The sequence below is a fragment of the Grus americana genome, chromosome 1 (genome assembly GCF_028858705.1).
Source record: "Grus americana isolate bGruAme1 chromosome 1, bGruAme1.mat, whole genome shotgun sequence".
Taxonomy (NCBI): domain Eukaryota; kingdom Metazoa; phylum Chordata; class Aves; order Gruiformes; family Gruidae; genus Grus; species Grus americana.
Genome location: NC_072852.1, coordinates 7,995,231 through 8,012,632, shown reverse-complemented (window position 1 = coordinate 8,012,632; position 17,402 = coordinate 7,995,231). Strand labels below are relative to the sequence as shown.

The 17,402-nt window shown below is 50.3% G+C and overlaps 1 protein-coding gene across 6 annotated transcripts in view; it reads left to right on the top strand.

Moving 5' to 3' along the window:
• The window catches only part of FRMD4A (FERM domain containing 4A), a 382,867-nt gene that overhangs the window by 225,151 nt on the left and 140,314 nt on the right, over positions 1-17,402 (top strand). Inside the window, exon 1 of one of the 6 annotated variants that reach the window (XM_054813274.1) lies at positions 2,156-2,298. The exons of the other annotated variants lie outside the window; for them this stretch is intronic. The gene's annotated coding sequence lies outside the window, so the exon portion shown is untranslated. Of the gene's footprint in view, positions 1-2,155; positions 2,299-17,402 lie in introns of those variants that run through there. 6 annotated transcript variants of the gene reach the window in all.

Sequence of the window (17,402 nt, the reverse complement as noted above, 5' to 3'; positions counted from 1 at the left end):
TCTCTGAAACTATGAGTTTAAAATTCCAGGAAGTTTTGAAGTTTGTGGTTTGGTGGTTTGTCCCTCAGGGGTACTGCAGCAGCCGGATCTAGGTGGGATTAGATGCACCCAGAAAACCCCAATCTTTACCCTTGCAATATAGCTGTGGTCCCTCTGCTTTTCCTGGAGCAGAGATGGGTACCTTTGCTGCCTCTCGCCACTGTGTCCTGACCTGGGATCATCTCCAGAGCAGAGCTGGGCCACCTCAGGCACTTGCTCTTATCCCTCAGAGGCCAGAGCTGCCTCTATATTTATCTCCTTAATCAAAGCCTCCCCTTTGGGTGGAGCAAGCTGGATGGGTGAGCCTGCTTGTGGCTGCATACACAGCTCCATTTTTATAATGTCTGTGCCCTTATAAACAGGGGAGGGAACTGTGCTCCTGCTCTAGTTTTTGCCTGTTGCATCCAAAAGCACTTTGTAGCCCATTGGCCCCTCAAGCCCGTTGCAGAGGAGAGGACATCAAGTCTCATGGCGTCTCCATGCTGGCATGGTCTTGGCTTTCAGTCTGAAAGCAGGTCAAACCCAGAAAAACTCCCAGCTAAAACCAGACATCCAGCTTGTTCACCACCACCATGTTGGAAGAGGGCTGGACCACCTCTCCTGTGAGGACAGGCTGAGAGAGTTGGGGTTGTTCAGCCTGGAGAAGAGAAGGCTCCGGGGAGACCTTAGTGTGGCCTTCCAGTACCTAAAGGGGCCTACAGGAAAGCTGGTGGGGGACTGTTTATGAGGGAGTGTAGTGACAGGACAAGGGGGAATGGCCTTAAGCTGAAGGAGGGTCGATTTAGATTAGATGTTAGGAAGAAATTCTTCCCTGTGAGGGTGGTGAGATACTGGCGCAGGTTGCCCAGAGAAGCTGTGGAGGCCCCATCCCTGGAAGTGTTCAAGGCCAGGTTGGATGGGGCTTTGGGCAACCTGGTCTAGTGGAGGGTGTCCCTGCCCATGGCATGGGGCAGGGGGTTGGAACTAGATGGGCTTTAAGGTCCCTTCCAACCCAAACCAGTCTGTGATTCTATGATTCTATAAGAGCGACCTTGTCATCTTCCTACAGGGTAAAGAGGAAATTTCCTGTATCCCATGTAAGCCCCAGCTCCATCCTCGCCATGAGCATCCTCGCGGTGGCATAAATGCCAGCTGAAAACAAATGAGGGAAAGGGCTCGTCTCCACACCTCCCCTCCCAAAGCAGACCTCTTCCTGGCCAGCCAGTGCCGGAGCATGGCACAACGGCAACCTCAGGGTTTTATCTGGTGGGAATGAGCCCAGTCCCAGAAAGAACATGCTGATGGGGAGGCAAAGCAGCGGCAGTAAGTCAGAGCTCTATCTGCAGGCGTTGCACTGTGGGTGCTTCACACTGTGCTTACTTAAGCCAAAAAATCAGCACTTTTTGGAGGCTCACACACATTGTCCTTCTTGACCGATCTAATTATTTATTAGTAATACCCTTGCACCAGGGCTACAGCTAGTGCAGTCTGCTTTATTTATCCTCTGCTGGTGGGTGCGCTTTTACACCATCACAAGTCGCACACTTCTCCCAGCTGGGTGAAGGGGTGGAATCCGGGGATGCCTCCCAGCCCCACGGGTGCCCCGGGCCCTCGCTGCGCTCCTCTTCCTCCCTGCGGGGGCTGCGTGAGCACTCCGAGCGAGCATCCCCGCTGCTCTCGCCCCTCTCCATTATCATTTCAAGGTGTGCACGCGTGGGTCGGGGGCGATGAGTGCCCGCACCCTCGCACCCTTCCTCCCTCCGTCCTTCCATCCCTTCATCCTCCTCCCAGAGGCGAGGGGAAGCCCAGATGTTGGCAGGCCCGAGCCGGGTTCATCTGTTTCACATGACCCAGCGCCAACTGCTGCTCGCTGCTCGCTGCCCTCCTCCCTCCTTCCTCCTCCTTCTTCCCCCTCCTCCTCCTCCTCCTCCTCCTCCTCCTCCTCCTCCCTCCCCGGCTCCAGCCTCGCAGCGCGGCGGCCGCGCAGGAGCCAGGCGCCGGGGGCCGGCAGGCGGGGAAAGGGAAGAAGAAGGGGAAAAGGAGGGTTACAGCATCCCGGCACGGAGCATGGGACCGCCCTAGGACCGCCCGGGGAGCCCGCCGGGAGCAGAGGGGAGCGGAGGGAAGGGCCGCGCCGGCTCCGCGCATCCCACGGCGGAGAGGCGGGCGATGGATGCGGTGCGGTAGAGCCGCGGCCTGCCGACGCTGGTGCAGCGGGGATGCTCTCGTCCCGGGCTCGGAGCTGAGGGGCCGCCGGAGCCGCCGAGGGAGCGGGAGAAGGTAACGGGGTCTTTGTCTGCGGAGGGGAGGGGAGGCGAGGCGGGCCGGGACTCCCCTTCTAGCCCCGGCCCCGCGGGGAAAGCCCAGCCGCAGTGTGCGGGTTGCTCCACGCCCCCCTCCCTCCATTTATTTCAAACAGAGAGAAATGTGGGCAGCATCTGCTTTCTCTATCCTTTCCAAAAAAAACCCAAACCAACCCCCAAATCCTGAATTTGGTGGGCGAGTAAGGGAGAGGAGCTCGGCGGCTGGGTTTTTTTTGCACTAGAGGGAAGGAGAGGGTGTGGGGGAAAGAAGCTGGTGCTGTGATTTCTTCCCCCCCCACCCCCACCCCCCCAGCAATCTGGATGCCTGTCCCCACTGACTGCTAAGATGGACTGCTCCTTCCCTTTCCAAATGGCTGCAGCAAGTTTAATGCAGAGCTGGGGGCTTCGCAAAGGGTAAAGCCCCTGGCCTGTTTTTCCTTTCCCCTATGCACGTCTTCCTAAATCAGGAGTAGAAAAGTTCCTACAGATCCAGGGCTACAAAAGACAAATAAATAGCTCTATTTCCAAACTGTGCCTGCCTGGGTGTATCTGCATGCCTTGCAGACATGCTCCATGTAAGGAGGATTTCTCAACCACATTGTTAGCCCACTTGCAACTGGGGAGGGCATGAGAAAAGTTGTTTCAAGCCTCTATATAAAATTTCCAGGAGAGACAATTGTTTCTAATAATAGCCCTGGCAGCGGTTTAGCAATACAACACACATAGATGCGGGAGTGAGCTAGCAAATCCCCTCTCCAAGGCAAGCCAGGTCACAGGGAAAGCTGAACTCCCAGCTTGTTGGTTTGATTCGGGTTTTTAAAACATTGCCCTGAACAAAAACCCCAGCACCGCTCGCCCTTTCCGCCGGGAAGGGGGTGTGGTGCCTGTGCCTGCGTGCCGCACTTCATGGGCACGGCTGAACTGGGCTTTCCCGGTGCCTCAGGTATGGAGAGAGGCTGAATCCCAGCTCTGCCCAGCGGCAGCTGGATATCGGGGTGTCTCGAACTTGTCTCCCTCTACGCTGGCCTCCGGGGTCTGATGAGCATCCCCGGTCTGTGCACAGAGAGGGCCGTCACTGGCATGGTTGTCTGTGCCATTTTCCCTGCCTAGAATTGCCTGCCAGGCACCAGAGAGATCTCGATGGAGCTAAAACTATCAGACTGATCCCCTTTCTCCTTGCGGCGATGGCAGAGGGCCCGGCAGGAGGGCTGCTGCCTGCGTAGCTGCCTGCACACTACTTGAACCCGCGATGCTAACCCTGGCCGGTCAATGGTGCACCGGCTCAGCTTGGTGGCTCAGAGCTGCTTGTCTTGACCTTCCTGGCACAAGTTACCGGTAGCTTGTCCTCTTCCAAATATTAATATTTTTAAGGCAGTTTTAAGTACCGGCGTCAGGAGGGGACGTGCCACGTGCCCCAGGAGGGAGAGCTGCTCGTGGGGTGGTTTTCACAGCCCTGCTGTGATGCTGAGCGAGGGGAGCTATGACAGAAGCTGTGGGGAGCTAAGGACATATTGCTTGTTGTAATGGGAAGGGATATTTTGAAGGGTCTTCAGCTCAGCACCACCTCATGCTGCTGCTAAGGTCAGCTGTGTCTCTCTGAGGACCAAACAGGCTGAAGGAGTTGCAATGGTCATCTTTCGCACTGCCCCATCCAAATCAGTTTCCACGGTGGGGTTAAGTGTGCCAGTGGGGCATAGCATGTGGATTCACGCACATGTAAGATAAACATTTCGTTCTTAGGTGAATTTTTGTTTTAAACACCCAGGCTAGAAAAAATATGAGCGCTCTGCCATTATTTGAGCAGAGAGAGACTAGTGAGCCACTCGCAACCCTTTGGGGCAAGGTACCCATTTCTCCTGGTAGATAGTTTCTGGTGGTCGCGTTGCCATGTGTCTGAACTGGTTATTGCATTAAAAATGCAAGTCAATATTTGGTGATACCTGTGGTCACAGCACTGGGTCACTCAGGGCTGTACGGCAATGCAGTGTCACTTGGCGCAGAGAGCATCTTCTGCTGAGATTGTGTCAAATTGTTCAGCCAAGTCAAGAGCTTTGGTTAGTGCGTTGCATGTTGTTAGTAGGGACATAAGACTGGGAAAGACTTCCCAAGTCACGGAGTCTAGTCCCACATATCACGGGTAATTACAGTCATACATATGCCCTTTGTTGCAACTGTTGCTTCCTGTGTGAATAACAGCAGAAGGTTTGAATGCAGCTTAACAGACAGCAAAGGCAAGGTAAAACCTCATGGTATGGATGAGGGAGAAAAAGCTGTATTAGGGAGAATTCAAAAGGGGCTGGGGAGTGATTGAAGTCTCAAGTCCCAATCTAGTACGACTGTGAAGGAGAAGGAAGGGTCATGCATTGTGAGAGGCATGAGACACACAGGGAAGGTATAAAAAGAGAGTGTTGATCCACAACCAGCCAAATTTGGGGTCAGGGCTTAGTCCCTTGAAGATGCAGTCATGGTGTGACTCACTTCTCGTGAACTACGTGCAAGCAGGCTGGATCGCTGGGACAAGAAAAAGGCTGCTCTCAGGCATGGGGCCATACTCATGTTCAGCTCTTAGGGACCCTGGGTGTCTTTCATTCAAAACACTCTAGGTTTGAAGCCATCAGTATTCCTGTGCCTCTGAGCTGCACCCAAAATCTCCCATCTAGCTGGGAGCCATCCCACAAATGCCCCATCTCTTGGGGAGCTGGGGGGAGGCAGTGCTGTGGGGTGAGCCGTAAGAGCAGGTGACAGTGGCACCCCAGGGACCCATGCTTCATCGCAGGATGTGGTGTGCTTGGGTGCACAGCTGGATCCCAAGGTCACTCGGCAATGCCAAATCTCCAGTCATCTTTGCTGGCTTGCTCCTTCCCGCAGCTGGAGGAGGGGATTGCCCTGCAGCCCCAGTGCAAGCAGAGCACAGCAGCCCGGCAGGCAGCAAGGTCGGACAAGGTTAAGCTGCGGTTGAATTGCTTGCAAGCCTCCTCCTGCTTCAAATCCCAGTTTGTCCCAGCCTCTCCCAGGCCATACGGTTCCCTAAGCCAGCAGTGGATTGCTCAGCATGGCCTCGGGGACCACTGCAGCTGACAGCTTCCCCTGATATTTCTCCTTTTCCTAGACTTTTAACAACTTAATCCCCAGCCCTCCTGTAAATCTCAATACTTCTCCTTTCCTGGAAAGCCACAAATTATTTTCCAAGGCTGCATAATGAGTTGGAGCCCCTGTCTCCTGCTCTGGAGATGAATCCCATTAAGGACCAAAAATAACTTTGACTGGTTTTATCTCTGACCTGATACTGAGAAGATGCCCCAGCCAGATGTTTGATCAGCTCCAAGCTTCTGGGAGCACTTTCATGTTGATGAATCACAAACACGTAGGGTTTGATCCTGCCTCCCTCTGCTCCAAGTCACCTTTGCACTCCACCTACTTGCAGGTCGATGGGATACTGAAGGTTTTTCCCTTGTCTATGTCTGGTTCCAGTAGGCTGTCTGTCAAAATAAGTAGAAGAACTTGGTGTACCTCTGCCTTCTAGTGAGTCCCTGCTTCGTGTTTGTGTTATACTTCTCTGTGGCCCCATGCATGGTGCCAGATACCCTGGGTGCATCTCCATGGGGTGGGGTGGGACTTGCCCAGCCTTAAAGCACAAAGGAGACCAGAGGAGCAGGGACCATCTCGCTTCCAGTGCAGTTAATGATGTTCTTGCTTACAACCCCCTCTGGCTCCTTTCCTAGCAGATGATACACCATCCTTCTGCTCTTGTCCTGAGCTGCTGTGGGATGTTTTCACGTGGTGTTAAACAGTTGCTGCGTCCCACCCCCAAGAAAAGATCACTAGTGGGTAGCAAAGTGCACTTTTCACCCTCTATCTGCACTGGTGGGATGTGGTGTGACCTAGTGTAGTGATCTTTGGGAAAAATCCTTGAGGGAAGATAAAAGGAGGCAAGTTGACCTTTTTTACTTACGTTCACTGTAAAAGGGTCCACTAAAAATCTCCTAGAAACCTGCAAACCAAAAAAGAGGTTGATACTCCCATTTTGGCTACACAAATCCTTTGTGCATACGCTTCCACGTGTAACACGTAACATTTTGACAACGGCTGTTGGCCTTGCCAACCCGCAAGGCTCAGGCTCTGTGTTTAGATCTCCCAACCAAAATAAATCCACCCTTGTTTGGGTTTCCTGACCGCGTGGGATCGAACATAGCTACAGCTGTACCACACGTGCTGTAAGCACTGTTGGCATCCTTTCCATCTGAGATGAAATATTTCGCACCGGGAAGTACTTTGGAGATAGCGGAGCAGCCTGTGGCTGACCCTGCTGCTCTCACACTGGGTTTATGCAGGACAAGCCAGGGATGGAAAGCTGCTGCATCGGGTGAGCAGCTTGGAAAGTCAGCACAAAATCTGAAGCTGAAACTTGATGCCTGTCCTAGAGAGGGGAACACGGTTTGAGCTCTTTCCGCCTTTAAAAATCAGTTTTGTCCTTGCTCTGCACAGACAGCATCTCTCTCGGCTATCCCCAGCTAGGGTTTTGTGAAGACGACCATCATCTCGACGCGTGGCTGCCACGTGTGTGCTTGTGTACCACCAGACACTCTCATTTCACACTGAAATGGGGCACTCAAGGGGACACAGATGACTTAAGGGACATGTAATCAGATACAGTGCTTGTTTTGCACACACATACACACCCCAGTGTGGAAGCACACTGGAAAATAAATTTGGAAGGTAACTTCCACTGTCTTCTGCAATTTTGAACTGGAAAGACCAAAAAACTGCAAAAAAAAGCACTGCCTGAAGTGGTCTGGGGTCCCTGGGATGCTTTGCAGCCCTGTTGAGGATGGTGATACAGCCACTGAAGTTGTCACCTGGGCGGTGGTGCAGGAGGTGGAGACGGGGGGGGGCAAGGAGACTTGTGCCTCACCAAGACCAAGGAGAACTGGAGGGAAGCACTGAGTCTGCTTTGTCTTTGTGTTGCACCGTGGAAGATGCTTTCTGAAATGCTCTGGGAGTGCTGATGGTGATTCTGAGGGGAATCTGCAAATGTAGAAGTGCTGGGCCGTGTCCTCGCTTTCTCAGTCCCCTCTCGCAGGCACAGCTGATTGCGTGCATGGCAGAAGGCTGCTCCAAAATGGGTCTCAAATCCTGGGAGTGTCTGATCAAGCCACTGAGTTTGCAGACATTGCGTCAGGCTGTTCCCTCTTTGCTTTCTATCCTTAACTCTTCTGCATTGATTCTGCATGGTATTAAAGAGCTGATGTGTCTTCCAGAAGGGAACGTATTTGCCCGGCTCTTAAAAGGCAGAGGCATGTGGTACAAAGGCTCAAGTAGAGGCGTTTATTCCAAGTTCCTCCTGGGCAGAGGTGACAGGATGTCCATATTTATTATGGTTGAGGTGTCTTTGATGCAGAGAGGACCCGATCTTTCTGCACCAACAAGCAAAGCATTCCCAATACAGGCGATGCAAAATCCTGACATCACTCAGAAAATGAAGTATAAAAGTAGAGTAGGGAGTATAAAAGCTCAGGCTGTGTGTCCTGGAGGCATTTTTCTTGGCTTGAGCCCACAGTGGGGCTAGTCTTAGCTCTAGTCCTCACCAGACACACAGGTGCTCAGCCTTAGGAGCTATCAGGACAAGGGAAGGCAGGTAGGACCAATTTGTGCTCCTCACCCACCTAGGTGTGCAGGCAGAGCCCATGGGAGATGTCCCAGTCCCACAGCCCCAGCTCTGCCCTGCTCAGCACGGGCTGCGCTCCTGAACGAAGCAGGAGCAGAAATGGTCAAACCAGACTTTTGCAAGCAGGGCTTGTTTCTGAAAACACCTGCATCTCTGAGGATGAGTCAGCTGCTCGTCATTTGAATGTGCTCTGCATCTCACCCTGTCCTTCCTGTGAAACCCTCTTGGGGGACGATGTCCACCCAGCACCGACCTCCTCAGCTGCTGCAGCTCAGGCAGAACCGCTGGCGGCTGCCCAGCCCGGGCACCAGCCGCAGCCCTGGCTCTCGACATCAAATGTATGTCAAACCCGCTGATTAGCACTGGCTGGAAACAACCCGGTGACATATTTTTCCACTGGAAGCATATCAGTTCTTAGAGTGTTACTCAAAACAAGAAGGAGGAAAAAAAAAAAAAACAACCCACTTCTGTGTACAGATTAGCATTTTACTTTTTTTTCACATCTGGAATGACTTTTGCAAGTGTGTTTTCTGTTATGTGTTATATATAACCCTGCTCAGTGCTATCTATTGACCCGCTCTGTTGCAGAATATCTGAGTGATGCACTGCCCAGTGCCTTGGCTCCATTGATCAGGGCGATTACACCTCGAACGCTTAGTGATACAGTAGGTACAAAACACTCAACAAGCGCTAAAAGGACACTTTGAGCCTTAAATCTTAATTTGTCCTTCAAAAATATTTCACACATATGACTGCTTTCACTGCCTTGGGTCAGTTTGGTCATCTTCTTATGAACCTACATTGATTTTTTTTTTTTTTCTCCAGCAAATCACATTAGTTTCAGCAGCAAATAAATCATCCTGTTCCTCCTCTATAACTAAACCAAACCTCCTGCAAATTTTTTCCCAGAAGACTTGGATGCTGTCATGTAATTACCACCCTGTCTGCATGCAAAAATGACTGATATCTGGAACAGTTATTGCTGAAAATATGCAATGTTTGAAGTGTGAAACTGTACAAAAAAATTACATTTTTATGTATGTTTATGTTAAATGTAGGAGAGACATAGGAGAGATTAACAGACATTCTAACATCTTTGGGAATAATAATAATAATCATAATAATCTATCGCTATGTACTTTGGTGCCACACGGTCATTATCATGATGATGACTCACGGTGCTTGCTGCAGTACCTAGTAGGGAATGAACCAGAAGGTGACCAGGAGTTCCCACAGAGAGGTTGATATGTCTTATAAAAGGCTGCAGAGTCCATCATTGGTAAAGGATTGCCCTGGCAGATAATTTAGATCCTTTTCCCTTAGACCACGCTGTGACCTTTGTGCATAGCAAACAGAGTAAATACAGAGGTCTTCCAGGGGAAGCAAGACCCTCCCAAAAGATACTTTGGTTTTCTTGAAACACATCCGTGCCCAAAAGCTGATGAAGCACCTGTGCCAGGACCACGCGGCCTGTCCTTGTGCAAATACGCCGAAGATCCTTCATCCTCTTTCCCTCTGAGCATGCCGTTTTAGTTCTGCAATTAATATTTATTTCTTTGACTGCATTAGGGACTTACGACTCAAACGATGGATCATGGCCCTTTTTTATAATGTGCAAACATGGGATGAAACTGTAGAACTTGCCTTAAAGTGATTATTACCTAGAAAACAAGTTCCCCCGGGGGGGGGGGGGGGGGGGGGGGGGGGAGAAAGACGTTCTTCACACAGTTTGGCCAAGCTGGGTTAGCTCAAGAGAAGTTTGTGTACAGGGCAAGATATCTTAGGTGTTAACTGGGAGGCATGCAGCAAGGAAGATTGTCTACCTGACATCTTACTAACATAGGCATGAGGGGGCTTATGTTTGCGATGGGTTTTTTGTGACAGTGGCACTTTTGCAGCCTTTGGGCATTACTTTGGCATACAGATGAATAGCATAGCACAGATCTACCAGGTCTATGAGGCTGCACAGGAAAGTCCGGCAGGAAAAGATGGAAATCCCACCCCCTGACTCATTTAAAATTCATCTGCACGAAAGCGCTAGCCGCAGGAAAGAGCCCTGAGCTGGCAGGAGGAGGAGCAGCTGGGCCGCCTCTGTTGCACAATTATTTATTTATCATTTATTCCCCATGCAGCCCTTGCCCAACGCTGGGTGCAGCCAGCACGTGACACGTGCAGAAAGGCTGTAGGAACAACACAGGCTTCCCAGGTAAAAAGTGGAGGAGATATCCACAGGATCCCAGTTTGAAGCGAGTTTTTAAGAGCTCTGGCATGTTCCTGACCTAAAAATATTGGCCCGAAGCAGGTGTCCACCTTGAACCACCTGCACAACTGACCGGCTGAGTCACGATTTATTGAGAAACACTTTTCCTGAGCGCAGAAGGGCTGGCAAATCTGTAAGATTTAAGACATCTGTGGCCAGCGAATCCTCTAGACTAAAAATAATAAATAGTACAGAAAACTGTGCCACCTCCCTGTGGTCAGCTCCAGAGTTCAGAGGATGCTCTGACCAACCGTCTCAAAGCTGTTATACTCTCCACTCCTGCCTTGCAAATAGTGGGGATAATGCCTGGATGCTGATATGCTTTTAAGCTGGCAACTGGGTTTTCTTCTAGCCAGGAAAGGGAACGGAAAGAGTTATGAGGGCAAAAGAGTCAAAAGGTAGTGAAAAGTACGCACTGGGATTGCCCTCCCCTCCTGCATCCACACCAGAAGGCAGGGAGGGCTCAAGATGTTCTGCTTCCCTTTCTATTTGAAAAGATTTCGATCTGTATTATTTTTAAGAAAGAAAACAATACGTGACATAAACCAGCACAACGTCCATTCTAGTGAGGAAACCGGCCTGTCCAGGAAAGGACTTTCTTATCTCAGGATATAACTGAAATCAGGCCTCCGAGGCCGGCCGCTCTCAGAGCGGTGATTTAGACGTCTGCCGGGTAATACCCTGGTTGGTTTAAAATGCGGCGTCAGAATTAGATTTAATTCTAGCTACATGGCTCAAGCACCAAGTGTTTTGAGGTTAAGACGCAGCATTCCCGGCTTTAAAGTTCACCTGAGAGTTATTGCTTGATGTTGTAAATGGACTTAAGGACCGTAGGAGACGGTTTTTCATTTCAGCCCTGATACAGTAAGCCACTTAAACACTTGCTTATGTCACACTGAAATAAAAGGGATTTATGGACACAGCTACGTGCTTTGCTGAATCAGAGCATTTTTGCTGAGTGCTGTTTAGAGGAAGCATGAGAAATAACCTGTGCAGATGTCCCCTGGTGATGCGGGAGCCTGAGCAAGGCTGCAAAGCGCTGCGCGGAGGAAGTGAGGAGCCCCTGGGCAGGCCAGGAACTCTTTTGTCAGCTCTCAAGACAAAACAGGGAAGTTACCAGGTCACTCAGCCTTTAGCTCACCTTAATTTTTCTCCCATCGCTCCCCGTCGGCATCCACACAATGGCTGGGTCGCGCCTTTCGTGGCGTGCTTCCACCGGGGTGACGCTGTGGCCGACACCGTCCCACCTTTCTCAAGGAGGACTCTTGCTTTCCAATTACCAATGCTGGTTTTTTCCTCTCCTTCTGGCTAATGAGCGGTTGCAGAAATGATTGCTTGATGCACCCCCCTGCACATCCCCTGTGCAGATCCCCCAGGCGATGGGTAACGTCAAGCTCCTCCAAGGCACGGCAGCACTCCCTTCCTGCAGGATAGGAGAGGTTTTTAAGAGCTGTATCTGTAACCATGGTTTCAGCAATTTCATCTCCATTCCCTGGTCCATGGGTAAGGACATTGATTTTTCAAGGGGTGGGATAAAGAGGCTCGCAGGGAAAGCCAAAGGCCTGGCACGTGATACGTTCCTCTGGTCCTACCAAACCTGTGGGAGATGCCGCATCATGGTCGGCATATATTTTCTGGCCATTCAGTCCAGCTATGGACTGTGCATGTATTTCACAGAGCCTCAGAGCCCTTCCGTAACAAGGACCCTCACACTGCATTAGAAGCTGGTGTCTGGATATGAATCAGCCATCGGCTGCTTCTTTTCACCTCGCCACTATCCACATCTACAGGATCTTTCCTGGGCCCATGCTTTCAGTTCCAAAGCTCCATTTGCTAACGAGGTCCCTTCCTACAAAGGATGCTCCTGTTTCTCTGAATGTGCGACATCTTAGTTTTCCTACAGAAGTGCTGCTAGAAGATGGCAGATGCCTGAGGATATGGCTGGGATACCCTTCCCAGGGGAAAAACACCTGGCTTGCAACTATCCTCTCCTGCTCCGGTGCACCAAATAACCTTTTCAATTAAAAATATCATCATATGAACAAATTTGAATGGCAGAAGTGCTGTGTAATGGGTTCCTATGCAGTGTTGTGAGCAACATTTGTACTTCTGTATTGGATTATTTCAGAAAGCTCAGCCCGTGTTACGTACTGTGTCGCTGACCTTTACAGGCAAGGCAGGCTATAGAGACCTATGCTTCGTATGCCAGGAGCCTTGTGCCAAATCAAAATAATTTTTGTCTCTCTTCAAAAAATAATTACAAACCAGATTTTCTGCTATTGGTTTAGGAAAGACTCATGGAAATTAGAATCATGGAATCATAGAATGCCCTGAGTTGGAAGGGACCCATAAGGATCATCGAGTCCAACTCCTGGCTCCACACAGGACCAGCTGAATCAGAGCATATGACTGAGAGCGTTATCCAGACGCTTCTTGAACTCAGTCAAGCTCGGTGCTGTGACCACTGCCCTGGGGAGCCTGTTCCAGTGCCCGACCACCCTCTCAGTGAAGAACCTTTTCCTGATATCCAACCTAAACCTCCCCCATCTCTTCATTCCATTCCGTTCCCTCGGGTTCTATCACTGGTCACCAGAGGGAGGAGATCAGCGCCTGCCCCCTCGCTCCCCCTCGTGAGGAAGCTGCAGGCTGTGGTGAGATCTCCCCTCGGTCTCCTCTTCTCCAGGCTGAATGGTAGAAATGACGACTGTATTCAGAAACAACAGTTTCTCCTGACTGTCTCCCCATCCTCAGAGCTTTGAGCCGCCGAGGCTCAGGTGGAAGCCAGCCTGCCTGATTACGGTCCCTTCTGGTGCAGAGGAAGAGCAGGGGAAGTGAGTGTGCACGCGGGCTTTGGATGTGGACAGCGAGATGGCACAAGCAGTGCTGCAAACCATGGTGGCGTGCATGCCAGCGCAGGGCGGCGTGCAAGCCCCGTGGCTGGGATGGATGAACCAAGCTGGACTAACAGTCATCTTACTCCCCTTCTTCAGGGCTTGCTTTCACCGAGTCATAACCAAAGGACTGCAGAAAAGACCAAACCCCGAGGGCAGGCCCCTCTGGGCAGAGCATGGCCTGCTCCCCAGCCGCCCGGCCAGTGCTGCTCCCCTTCCGACCACGCACAGAGCCAGCTGTGGCCGTGTCCCCTCTCCCCAGGTGCTCGTGCAAGAATCGGCCATGTGGCTCAGCTCTTTGCACACTATCTCGCAGCCGTCCTCATCCCAGTCACCGTCGGAATTATTTATTAGGTGCTGATGCAGACCAGCGACTGTGGAGGACGGTCTCAGAACACATGGCATAAAAAAGAAAGATAGTGTGGATCTTGAAGTGTGAGTGTAGGACAGGAGATGACATATGGATACAAGCAAGCGAAGAGACAGTGCTGGTCAGTGCGACAGACAGCCGTTTGCAAGGCCAGACCTGATTCAGCAAAGTGCTGCCACATGCACAAAATAAACTGTGCACACATTGAAAGCACGCTACGTTTTCCCCCCGCCTCTCTCTCCACAAGCTTAGGAGTTGCCACAATGAGAAGGCAGTAAGAAGTGGTCAAGTGGGAGCAGGATGTTTAATCCAATAGTTTATTGTAATCAGCGGGCTGTCATCTCTCCCTATCTCCTTTCAGCGGGTCTGTCCAAACGGCGGGCAAAGCGACACAGATTTTTGTGTATTCAGCACAGTAATTGCCTCCCATATAGGCAGCGAGCATTTAGGAAATATTCTGCCTCCAATTATAGTTTCTGATTTGAGTCATGGAAGAATAAGCCGTATTCTTTATTTCTGCAGTCACCGGCTAATGAAACATGCCGCGGATATTTATAGAACTGCCATTGTAAATAGCATTTGCATTTGGTGCCTTTGAGCTATTTAGTGTGACGGTGCTTTCACCAGGAGGGTTTTTTCATTTTGAAAGGGAAAGGTTCCCTTTGGAGCTGTTTCCTCCCTTCGCCTTCGCTGTTTGTGTTGGATGGAGCAGTTCTGTGGGCAGTTGCTGATAATTTAGTGACGAAGTGACGGGCGTACGGGGATTAGCTGAGCACGGTGCGGGTTTTCAGGCTGTGTCACAGACATTTTACAGGATTCTCCGAGACAATGTTTGGAGTTACAGCGAAGATGAATAGAGAGGAGGGCAGTCACCAGAGCAGTTCATGCCGCAGAGCAAAACAACCGCCAGCCTGCCTTCCCTAGGAAATCCATTGTGTAAATATTTGGGTAGGAGCCTCCAAAGGAGATATAAAGTCTTGTGATAAAGGTAACTAAAACGTCCTTTCCTTGAGAAAAACAGCTACGTTCCAGAAGATCCCATGAGTAACCACAAGAGATATTTCCTTTCTGTAGCATCCCTTTATTAAAGTGAACAAGCGTGTACGTCAGGTCTTGTTGTCACTGATAGATCTCAAAGCGTTTTGCAAAGGACGTCAGCATCAGTTTTTCCATCCTCAAGGTGCAGAAGCCAAGGAGCAGAGAATGCACGCATGCCTTGTGTATGATCAGCTCTCCTGCACACTAATCCAGCACCTCATCCACACAAACACATTGCTTCAGATCTTCCTGTGCCTTACAAGCACCATCTGTGTTTGTGTATTGGAGATATATTATCCCTAGTCTTTACACACTCATGTACATAAGCGACAGAGCTTTTTTAAAGTGCTTGAGTTCAGCTCATCAAACGCTTGGGTCATGCTGCATGTGCAGGCACTAAAAGTGGCAGATTTTCAGAAACATCTGACGTACTAAGCTGTTTTGGGTGGGAAAAAAAATCTGTTCTGTATTTTGACGCATAATTTCCATCTCAGTTCGTGATAAGTCTGGCCCATGAAATGCACGTCGCCCATATTCACACCCGGCGTGTGCAGCTCCCTGCCATATGGATGAACTGTTAGCACTCAGGAGTGTGTAACACTGTCCTACCTCTTCGCACATCTTGAGAAGCATCAGAAATTTGGGGCGGGGGGGGGGGGGGCTGTTGATGTGGATACAGCATCCTTGGCTGTTGGAAGGCTGAGCAAGCAGCAGGCACAACCATGGAGCTCACCTAGGAATTGTCTTGCCTAACTTGTAATGTTTGAAAGTTCTCTCTGCTTTGAGCATCAAGGGCATCTTCACTGCTAGGCTGAACGAGACACTTGACTTTTTACTTTGTGGAGTTGGGGTGGAGGGCTCTTGCACTCCAAAATGATGCTGGGGTCTGTGTTGGTACAGGGAAACTCAGTCACTGAGCTCACAGGGAAAGCCAGGACTTGATCAGGAGCAAACTCCCCCACTTCCCTGCCACACCAAGTATCCTTCTCTTCTGTCAACAGCTCTGCTCAACCATTGCTTCTTGTCTCTTTGCTGGGATTTTGCTTTTCCATGGTTAAGGGAAAGCCATGCCTTTGTGCCTCTTAGCTCTCAGTTCCCCTCATCCTTCTCTGGGTAAGAGCCTTGGGAGTGGAGAACCTTGATTCACTCCTTGTAGTCATCCTCCATCTAAACTCTGGTGCTGCTCAGCTTATGCTTAGTGACCTCCTGCTCCCACTTTCCCATCTATAGTGCTTTGGTGTTGATTTCGCTTCTCTGGTTACATAGAGAAGCAGAAGGGGTTCCTTGACTTGTTCCCCTGGAGCCGGCCACAGCCCCATCATTGCAGTGCAGCAATATAAACCAATTTGCAACGTGTCAGAAGCAGCATCTTTCATGCAGACAGACTGTGCTAAATCAGTTCCTTCTCACTGTGCTTTGAAACGTTCCTCTTTCTTGCTCTGACAAACTAGCAGAGGTTGTATTGATCTGATGATGAAAAAAGCACATAGTGTGGGCTTCAGGCACCTGGTGGAATAATAAAACAGAAAGGAGGGAGGGCGCAGGACCATCATATTTTAGCTTATATCAAGTAGGAAGTCTGTCTTCGACTTTCTTTTCTCTTGGAAAGCATCATTTGTTTCAAAGGGAGGTGAAAAGCCCCATGGCTGGGCATCCTGCCTACAGAAGGAAATACTGTGGCAGATCTCCAGCCACATACCACATACGTTGTGGTCCTTCTGAGCTTCAGGGTATCAGTCAAGACAAAACCAGAAGCTCCTTCATCGTCTGTGTTGGTACCTGGGGCTGGGAGCAGGGGCCAGGGCTGGGTCTCTTTCTTCCCCTGAGCCTGTGCAGTGGCTGGTGCATGCTCTCCAGCTCCTGCAGCAGCTCGTCACCCTCTCTTGTGCAGAGAAGCCTAGGTGGAAACAGACTGCAGGCCACCAGCTGGGGTCATTAGCCTGTAGCGTGAACCTTCAAACCACTGAGAGGCACAGAAACAAGGTGGCACTAAAGAAATAAAGTTCATGCCTTGCTGTGTGCTCACACACTGCGTGATCAAACTGTAGAAACGATCGTGGTCTTTGACAGCCAACTTTGCTGATGGACAGAACTGCTGGGGACAAGCTGATGTGAAAGCAGTGTGCTTTCCTTCCCTTCACTCCTCTTCCATCCCCCTTTCCTGCAAGTGGTGTTCATGAAATGCTTTGCAATTAGCCAACCATCGTGTGCTGCATTTCAGAGCTTCACTTTATTCAGATACTCCATGTTGCCAGCTGTTTGCACTTGGGATATCTTTAAGCAGTGAAAGCACTAAGGGGATGCAAAACTCTGGGTTGGAAAAGCGTGGAGAGCTAAAGCAGCTCCACAGGGAAAGCAAGCGCTTTGCTGAAACACTAAAGCACAAAGTGAAACATCTCAGAAAATTTTCCCTGTTCCCCCTTTCACCTTCTTTTATTCTTATTTCAATCTCAGCATGTGAGAGCTGCACTGCGTTTCCATCCCCGCCATCGCATGTTACCACCACGATAAACTCACTGCTTTATCTCTTGCATTGGGTAAACTCATATTAAAACTGGAATATCAGTACATAGTCACCATCTTGGGGATGCAGCAGATATGTGGCAGTAAGAGGACGAGAGACATGCCAGAGCGGAGCTCAGCCACTCGGAGTTTTATCTGCTGGGGAAGCCCAGCAGAGAAAGCTTGCAGCTCCCTCCACCCAGGTGAACACAACCTACACCACTGTTACTCCAAGCAGGGCAAAACATTGCAAAGCCCTTCTGCGAGCCTCTGGCGTAGCTTTACAACTGAGCTGAAAGCTGTTTAATACAGAGTTCATAGGAAAAAATCTCACTCACCAAGTAATATACCTTAT